Genomic DNA, 10,383 nt, shown 5'->3' on the forward strand with positions numbered 1-10,383 from the left:
TATTTCTGTCATTCCCAAAATTCTCAAAAAATTGGGCATTTTTTACTATCCAAATCATTACCTCATGACAGTATCCAACTCCATTTGCCTGGCAAACCTTCCTCGGCAAATTTCCAAAGGTTTTGTTCAGCTCAAACTGTTGTAAAGGAAGTACTAGCTAGGCATATCATAATGAGCTGAATTTTTGCCACATCTTCTATATTCCCAAATCATAGCTCTCCACAAAATCTGAGCCCCATCTAACAATACATGTGAGCTCAGCATCCAATCTTTGTTTCTGGTGATATTTTCAGTTTGTGAAGTAACTATATTTTATGTTAATTTATAATTGCTGAAAATTTACCATGACATGACCGTGCCCATATAACCTCCCTCCCCCAAATTTTAGCTCATTTATTCTAGCCAATTTCCCTCAGTATTTTCCCAGTTTTCTGTTCAGTGGAGAGCACTGTGAAGGAAGTGCCATTTATTTATCCAAATGGTATGAAAATTTGAAAGTGCCTTCATATGCCCAAATGATCCTCCTCCTCCAAATTTCAGATCAATCCATTCATTCATTTGAGTCTAGCTTCAACATTCATATTTCTGTCCAGTGTGGTACGTTGCAAAGCAAGTGACACCTAGGCTCCTCCATTTGAGCTGCAAATTTTCCAAGATAGTGTCCTTAGTAGATGATCATCCTCGGCCAAAACTCAGGCCCATTGCAAATTTTCCAAGATAGTGTCCTTAGTAGATGACCACTAATCAAACACTTGGGTGCTAATTCATGTTTGAGCTCAGTTCAGTCTCCTCGTGAGATTCTTCTATTGCCTTCTTCTTCCTGACACATATCAAGGGAGTTCCCAACTCACTAGACATGCCTAGGTCGCCCGGAACACGTGGCAACACCACGGTCATGCGGTGACCATGCGACGGGCATGCGAGTTTATGCGCTCTAGAGTTGCGGCCCTCGGCCACCATCCAAACCTCAACGTATCGCCACCAAACCATGTATTTATGATTAAATAGATACATATGTACCTATAAATGATTTTGGAAAAAATAAAAAGCAAACTATGAGGCAACTGCAGTTCAAATTTGACCCGCTTCCTACTAAATCGGCGGAAATTTGTCTTTTTCACCAGAGGTGTATAAATACTTTTGACGACCGACCATTTTGTCAATTGTACATTAAATATGTCCTAATATATTATAAAAAATGATCTGGTCCCATTTTGCAACAAATATATGGTAGGTCCTTCACAAAAAAACTCATTTTGAGCACTCGAAAAATAGAAAATGAATTTTTCGTCCAAAGAAAATGAAAACTTCCTTAGGCAACATTGTTTGCCATCCCAAGATGCACCCTTGTGCACAATATGAGATCATTTGAACAAACTATGCCATGAATGTGGCCATAAGATTGATCAGTTGGCTTGAAAGCCATGCATCTTCACACATGATAGCTCGTTTCCGAGAACACTTTTTAAAAATAATTACCGTATTACAATTTTATTATTTTTCCTGGTAACTTGGTCACATATAATGACACAATGCGAAGGTTTTCCAATTTTTTGATTTTTTTGAATTTTTTATGCCCGTTTCAAAATGCAGTCAAAACGGCGGGAATGACTGTTCCTAGCTAGTGGTTGAATCTTGGAATTTTTTTGATGTTTCTCTGATTAAATAGATACTTAAGTACTTAGAAATGATTTTTGAGGCAGCTGCAGTTCAAATTTGACCCGCTTCCTACTGAATCGGCAAAAATTTATCTTTTTCACGAGAGGTGGATAAAATCTTTTGACACCCAACCATTTCGTCAATTGTGCATTATATATGTCCTAGTATTTTATAAAATTGATTTGGTACAATTTTGCAACAAATATATGATAGCTCAGTCACAAAAAAAGTCATTTTGAACACTTGAAAAATGATTAAAAAGAGCTAGAAGGATCAGAAATGCATACAAATTGGTCCTTATCCATAAAAAGGGGTCTAACTTTAGTGAAAATTTGTATGGTGCCCTTTTGTAAATTTTTCTGATAGCTACTTCACAAAATCCCTCTATTTTTAATACTTGAAAACTATTTTAAGTCACTGAGTTTCCAAACCAATCAGAACTCTTCCCAAGGATCGATGACATGGCGCCCATCCATCCATCCATCCATCCATCTCTCCATTCCACATCCATCTATTCATCTATCTATAGAAAAAATTAAAAGAGAGATACCCCGCCCGCAGCCCAAACCCTAGATCAGATCCCATCGACCCCTCCCACCATCGCACCCCTCCTCCCTCGTCCCCATCTCCTCGCCGCCTCCGCCACGTCCTCCCCGTCCCCGGCCCCCTCCCGATCCAGTCCTCTGTCTCATTCCCCTCGTCCAAAACCACCAACGCGACGGCGCACCCACCCATCCACCAACGCGAGCTCCTCTCTCCCTCGTCTCTCCCTCTCCCCCGCACCACTCCTCCCTGCCACCACCACCACCACCTATGGCGCCCGATCCCGCCTGAAGCCGGTGTCCTCCGGCGGCTCCGAGCACACCACGGTGACCCCATCCCTCTGATCCTTCCTCCCATCCATGGCAGCGAATGAGCCATCCAAATCGACCCCTATTCCTCGAGAGCAGCGGCAGCACCACCCACACATGGCCTCCCTGATGGCGAGATCCGGCCTCCGCTCCCTGGCGGCGCGCGCCAGGCCCCCCGCCCTGGCCCCGGTCGGGCGCCGCATGTCCTCCTCCGCCCATGACGATGCCTGTCCATACACCTCCTGAACCCTCCCTCCCTCCCTCTCTTCTATCCCCTAATTCGATCGGTCGTTTGACGTGGATTTGGGGATAAACAACAGTATTTTGTAGATGAACAGGCCAAATGGCTTTACTTTTTCATTAAAGCTAGTCCCATATAGTATATTGATTGACGGTTGGAATCTAGAATGGTTGTTATGATTTAGGTCTGGCACTGGCAGAGCCTCAGTTGAGTATATTAGTTATAGCAGTATGGCATGTTTGTTATTTTAGATAGGGAATCGGCGAAGGATTCTAGGGTACTTTATCCTTTTGAAGTTGGGTTTTCCCATTAAGCAAAGTGCACCTTCTCCAGTTTATCATTTCAAAAATCAACTTGTACAGTAATGATTTGTGCACTACCACCATACGTGGTCTTATTCTAATCCTTTTCTGAGAAACATGACTATGATGTCAAGTAGCGTGTTTAAGTTTTTGGAGCAAAAGAGTGAGTGTCCATATGATAAAATAACACGCTAGCTCATCTTTTTTCTGCTACCCTAAGGAACCCTGATAACGAAGTTATGTGGGAGATTTCTGTGTTATATCATCTTTAGGCAGACGATGCAGATTTTGTTTCTTTAGTGAAGTCAGTCTAGCTCAGAATGCATTTGCCAGGACAAGACGGGTAGCGTCTGCCCGTCTAGTAGATCAGTACTTAAGTACACGCCCTCCCTCTCCTCTGTTCTGACAGTATGGTATCATTCTGTTAGGGGTGAACATAATACAAGTCTAAGCAGATTGTACTAACTACTGAGTACTGCTGCTCATTAGGACACATGTTTGCTTAGTTTAAAAACATGCATTTTTGCTACAGTTTATGATTTTGTTTTGTTTAGCATGCTTCATATATGATGTATATATATTGGATCTTTCGGTTTTAATATAAACAAACAACCCCATTAATACATGGATATAGCGATGTTTGAAGTACAAGTTTGTGGCTTATGGTACTTCTGCATTCGTGCTTATCCGTTGTAATGAAAACTATTTCTTTGCATATTGTTGTCTTAAGGTGTCTTCGTTGTTGAGTTGGTGTACAAATACGATAGGTTGTTTGGGTTCAGACAAAATACTTCTATTGCTCCTCTATTGCTGCACCTCCTCCTGCTTGCCTCTTCTCTGAATCCACTAAACCTGCTGCTGCACTTCTTCTCCGAACCTCTTTCTTGCTGCTCGCTGCTACTCCTCTCCCCATCCCCACGCTTACATCTTATTCTCCTAACCTCGCTGCTGATCTTCTCTGAAGTCTGAACCCCCTACTATTGCTGCTGCTGCTCTCTCTCTCTCTTTCTTTCTCTGTAATTCAATAGAACTAGTACTGTATAATGATATGATATGTTTAGTTTTAGACTTGTGCTGTGTGGTTTTAAATTGCTGATCCATGAACTGAATCGTGGCATATGACTCTCTGTTCTTAGGTGTGGTAATTAGTTACACATGTCACTTGTGTTCTGCACTTGTTGAATAAAGGACATCAATTTGTAGTACTTGTGTTAGATTTGTTACTGTGGTACAAATGTTTTCAATTTGTAGTACTTGTGTTAGCCGAGCATCATCGCTGATCATCTAGTCCCCGAGGAGAAACGACATCCGCTGTTTGTGGGAGATTCACTTCACTATATTTACAGTCGATCACCTAGTTGCATTTATTTACCGCAACATGCGATCGTGATGACACATTCGTTCATGTTGTATTGCTATTGATTTTGTCTCTCCCCTGACGGTTTTTGGGCATTGTTATGCAGGAGCCATGGGTTTGACTTAGGCAAAGGGGATCACCCTCACCGTCTCCTTGTTTTGGCCTCCTCGCGTTTCTGCTCGGCGTCGTTGCAGAAAACAAAAAGGTTTGTGTTGTTTATCTATTATACTACATGAATCATGCATGCTGATACACTATTGTGCAAGTTCTATGGTATGTGAGTTTCTTTTATTGCTGCAAGAATTGATACAGTATGTCATGTGCAGGGAGCTCCGCATCCGAGTCTCGGTCATCTTGTACAGCAAGGAGTTGGGCCAAGGGAGCAAGCAGTGTTGCTGGTCCTTGAGGCCGGATTCACTAAGATGGTGCACCACGACGTGCGACACGAGTAAGAGGCATTTGTATGAACAAGTACAGTTTTTTTATTCACAACATCTAGCTTGTAGATTCAGCAATTGCCTTTGCAAGGCCGTCACGGAACTTATCCATTGACCTATCACCCATGCTTGTTTTTGAGCTACTGCCACTTTGAGCTGTTGTAGGCCTGTAGCTATTTATTGCGACTGAGCTGCTATATTGCATTATTGGACCAATCGATTGGCACCTCTTAGATTCACTATCATATGGAGTGGATAAATTTAGAGCGAGCTTACTAGTAATATGAGCACTTGTTAGTTTAATCAGGTAGGGGATTAGAGTGAAATGATCATGTAGAAGTAGGTACCATAAATATATGAATGGCTACAATCCTTGAGAGAACCTGGCTCTACTTTTGCAAATGTTCAGTTTACTCATGATATGGTTTCTGTAGCTATGTGGCGCCACATTAAACATCAGTTTGATGTAAATAGTGGTCTCAGTTGCTCAGTTTTAGTGCTTCAAGTTGATGCATTCGCACATGCGAACTATTGAGGATATGGTCGCCTTTTTGGCGTAGTAAGCGATTGGATTAGGCAAGTTCAATTATGCAATGTCTTAGATATTATTTTTGGTTCTTTGATGATTTCAGCAGCTCTGAAAAATGTTGGGCTGTATATTTTGTGATTGTGTGCAATTCAATCATTATCTGCACGTTCTTGCTAGCAAATGTTGTTAGTAGAGGTTAGAAACGCATAAATTCTAATGTTGTGAATTTAAATTCTGGGATTACATGTTATTTGCAATCAGTTATGACTATCGGCATTTAAATTCCATTTATTTGACGTATTTGAATTCAGGCCCTTCGATATGAATGGTCATATCAAAATATAGACAGCCATATTGTTTCAAAACGCCGGCACTTGGTGTCTTTAGCTTAGAAAAAATAGAACCAAAGACTCTTATGCTCATTGCAATGTGCTACATCAGGAGCACCTTTGTTCCATAATGTGTTTTGTTAACATCCACTTTTGGCTAGGAGTTGTGCTAGCGAATTACTTCTTGTTGTGCCTTGTTTTCATCAGTTCTTGTACTGTAGCTCTTACTTATAAATGTGGCAATTCCTCTTTTACAGGAGCTTCAGGCATAAAAGGAAGTTGGAAGTGCGAAACCATGAAGATTGCTCAAGAAAGTGTAGCATATTATATATTGGAATAGTAGACATATCTAGGTTGTAAAGATTGTAATAGACTAATTTAGTGTTGTTTTTGACGAATTTCATGTGCTCTCTGGTCAGTTTGAAATATTGATTATGTATGTGATTTCAGTACCTGTGAAACGAAAACCTGGGATCCGCTTATCAAAACGGGTGACAAGTTTTGATTTTGTTGTTGTGTGGGACCAGCTATGAGATCAACATGACAAGTGGGACCAATCTGACTAGTGGGACCAGCTTCAAAATAAAATGTCTAAAAATGTATAATAAGTAGACTGTAAAAAGGTTGTGGCCCAGAAATTAAAAAGGACGAATAGTTGGGCCAGGCTCATGTAGCTGACCAAAATTAATAGGAAAAAAATCAAATAGGCTGAATTGTTGGGCTAGCTCATGTAGAACAGCGAACTGGACCGGGCTGATTTTAACCAATGACCTTTTCATTTAGTCGCAATTTTTCCATGTCAGCTTGCCACGTCGGATCCAACGTGGCCTGCGCAGACAGCTAGCGACCAAAACAGAAGGTCGTTGAACCAATGACCTTTTGTTTTGGTCGTTGCCATCCACGACCTTCTCACAGAGAAGGTCGTTAATTTCAGTTTACGACTGCCAACTTTTGACCTTCTGTTTTTGGTCAAAAAAAGGTCGCAAATGAAAAATAATGACCTTTCAGCGACCAATAGTGATGGTCGCAAGTTGACATATTTCTTGTAGTGGAAGTGTTCGAAGATTGAGGAGGTCTCTATATGAGGAGAAGGAGGAGAGGCAAGAGCTCAAACTTGGGGATTCCCAAGGCACTCCAAGTAAATATTCAAGGAGACTCAAGATTCTAAGCTTGGGGATGCCCCAGAAGGCATCCCATCTTTCTTCAACAACTATCGGTATGTTTTCGGACTCGTTTCATTCATGTGATATGTGCAAATCTTGGAGCATCTTTTGTGTTTATTTTTCATTTTTATTTTATGCGCCATGCTTGTATGAGATAGTCCATGGTTCATTTATAGAATGCTCATTGCACTTCACTTATATATTTTGAGTATGGCTTTATAAAATGCTTCATGTGCTTCACTTTTATCATTTGAAGTTTGGATTGCCTGCTTCTCTTCACATAGAAAACCGTTGTTTGAAGAATGCTCTTTTGCTTCACTTATATTTATTAGAGCGTGGTCTTCTATAAAAAGAATTAAACTCTCATGCTTCACTTATATCTATTTAGAGAGCCAATAGGAATTGGTCATTTGCATGGTTAGTCATAAAATCCTACATAAAACTTATGGACCACTAAATATGATATGTTTGATTCCTTGCAATAGTTTTGCGATATAGAGATGGAATATGTGGGAAGTACTAGTAAACGGTTGCGGTTAGTAAGAATATTGGTGTTAAGTTTTGTGAGATAGTCTCTCGTTATGCTATAAAGTTGGAGCATGATTTATTATCGATTGCCTTCCTTATGAGTGGCGGTCGGGGATGAGCGATGGTCTTTTCCTACCAATCTATCCCCCTAGGGGCATGTGTAGTAGTACTTTGGTTCGAGGGCTAATAAACTTTTGCAATAAGTATATGATTTCTTTATGACTAATGTGAGTCCATGGATTATACGCACTCTTACCTTTCCGCAATTTGCTAGTCTCTACAGTACCGTGTATTACCCTTTCTTGCCTCGAGACGTGGTGCAAACTTCGCAGGTGCATCCAAACGTTGTGATATGATACGCTCTATCAAACATAAGCCTTATTATATCTTCCTCAAAATAGCCACCATACCTACCTATTATGGCTTTTCCATGGCCATTCCGAGATATATTGCCATGCAATTTCCACCACTTCCGTTTGATGACTTGAGCATTCATTGTCATATTGCTTTGCATGATCATATAGCTAACATAGTAGTTGTGGCTCAGCCACCGTTCATCATTTTTCATACATGTTACGCTAGATCATTGCACATCCTGGTACATGCGAGAGGCATTCATATAGAGTCATACTTTGTCATAGGTATCGAGTTGTAATTTTTATTTCTTTTGAGTTATAAGTAAATATAAGTGTGATGATCATCATTAATCATTTTTAGATCAGTGCCCGAGTGAGGAAAGGATGATGGAGACTATGATTCCCCCACAAGTCGGGATGAGACTCCCGACAATGAGAGAAAAAGAAAAAAAGAAAAAAAGAAAGAAAAAAAGAAAAAAGAAAGAATAAAAGAAAAATAAATAAATAAATAAACAAAGAGAGAAGGGCCATTGTTAGTATCCTTTACCACACTTGTGCTTCAAAGTAGCACCATGTTTTTCATATGGAGAATCCCCTATGTTATCACTTTCATATACTAGTGGTAATTTTTCATTATAGGATTAGATGCACACCCACTTAGTTTTCATATTGGGCTTTCATACACTTATAGCTCTTAGTGCATTCGTTGCATGGCAATCCCTACTCCTCACGTTGATATCGATTGATGGGCATCTCCATAGCCCGTTGGTTAGCCGCATCGATGTGAGACTTTCTTACTTTTTTGTCTTCTTTATATTTACCCCTATCATCATACTCTATTCCACCCATAGTGCTATATCCATGGCTTGCGCTCATGTATTGCGTGAGGGTTGAAAAAGCTAAAGCGCGTTAAAAAGTATGAACCAATTGCTCGGCTTGTCATCGGGGTTGTGCATGATAAATACTTTGTGTTAAGAAGATGGAGCATGACAAGACTATGATTTTGTAGGCATAACTTTCTTTAGCGTTGATATTTTGAAAGACATGATTGTTTGTTGGGATGCCTGAGTATTGATGTCTTATGTCAAATTATAGACTATTGCTTTGAATCACCCGTGTCTTAATATTCATGCCATGACTAGACATATGATCAAGTTTATGTTAGGTAGCATTCCACATCAAAAAGTATCTTTTTTATCATTTACCTGCTCGAGGACGAGTGGGAATTAAGCTTGGGGATGCTGATATGTCTCCGTCGTATCTATAATTTTTGATTGTTTCATGCCAATATTATACAACTTTCACATATTTTTGGCAACTTTTTATATGATTTATTGGACTAACCTATTGATCCATTGCCCAGTGCCAGTTGTTGTTTTCTGCATGTTTTTTGTATCACAGAGTATCCGTATCAAACGAAGTCCAAATGCAATAAAATTTCACAGAGAATTATTTTGGAATATATGTGTTTTTGGGGAGTTGGAATCACCACAAACGGAGGCCCACACATCCCACAAGACACCAAGGCGCGCCAGAGGCCCCTGGCGCGTGGTTGTTGGTTGTGCCCTCCTCGAACGTCGGTTGGAGGTCTACTTCGGGCACAAGGAATCTTATATCTAGAAAAAATTGTGTTAAAATCTCAGCGCAATCGGAGTTATGTATCTCCCGAAATATAAGAAATGGTTTTCGGCCAGATTAGGGAACACGAAACAGAAGAGAACAGGGAGGGAGATCCAATCTCGGAGGAGGGGCTCCCGCCCCTCCGCCGCCATGGAGGCCATGGACCAGAGAGGGAACTCTCTTCCCATCTAGGGGGCAGGCCAAGGAATAAGAAGAAGGATGGGGGGTCTCTCCCCCTCGCTTCCGGTGGCGTCGGAGTGCCGCCGGGGCAACGATCGGGACGACGATCTACATCAACAATCTTGCTACCGTCAACACCAACTTTCTCCCCCTCTATGCAGCGGTGTAACACCTCTTCTTCTCGCTGTAATCTCTACTTAAACATGGTGCTCAAGTCCATATATTATTTCCCAATGATCTATGGTTATCCTATGATGTTTGAGTAGATCCATTTTGTCCTGTGGGTTAATCGTGATCTTGGTTGGTATGATTGTATATTTTATTTATGGTGCTGTCCTACGGTGCCCTCCGTTCTCACACAAACGTGAGGGGGCCCTCTATAGGGTGTTGCCATATGTTCATGGTTTGCTTATTGTCAGTGTTGCGGGGGTGACAACAACCTAAACGCGGATAAGTGGGTTATGGCGTATGGGAGTAAAGAGGACTTGATACTTAATGCTATGGTTGGGTTTCACGACCTTAATGATCTTTAGTAGTTGCGGAGTTCCAATCATAAGTGCATATGATCCAAGTAGAGAAAGTATGTTAGCTCATGCCTCTCCCTCATATAGAATTACAAGAATGATTACCGGTACTTGTTATCGATTGCCTAGGGACAAATAACTTTCTTGTTGACACAAACCCTTTTTCTAAACACCTAACTTTTATTATCTTGCAAAGTACTTACAGTTTTATTCTTGCAAAGTAGTTCTAGCATCACACCTACAAAATAGTTTCATACATGTTTCCGATAAAGCAAACGCAAAGTGTGCGTAGATTTGTATCGGTGGT

At 40.8% G+C, this 10,383-nt stretch overlaps 1 long non-coding RNA gene across 1 annotated transcript; it reads left to right on the forward strand.

The window, feature by feature from the left end:
* Window positions 1-2,228: 2,228 nt before the first annotated feature.
* On the forward strand, window positions 2,229-6,216 carry LOC123188717 (uncharacterized). The gene is made up of 3 exons (XR_006495121.1): window positions 2,229-4,615; window positions 4,737-4,858; window positions 5,963-6,216. It is a non-coding gene; the product is annotated as an uncharacterized lncRNA (long non-coding RNA).
* The last annotated feature ends 4,167 nt before the right edge of the window (window positions 6,217-10,383 follow it).

The sequence above is a fragment of the Triticum aestivum genome, chromosome 2A, assembly GCF_018294505.1.
Source record: "Triticum aestivum cultivar Chinese Spring chromosome 2A, IWGSC CS RefSeq v2.1, whole genome shotgun sequence".
Taxonomy (NCBI): Eukaryota; Viridiplantae; Streptophyta; class Magnoliopsida; order Poales; family Poaceae; genus Triticum; species Triticum aestivum.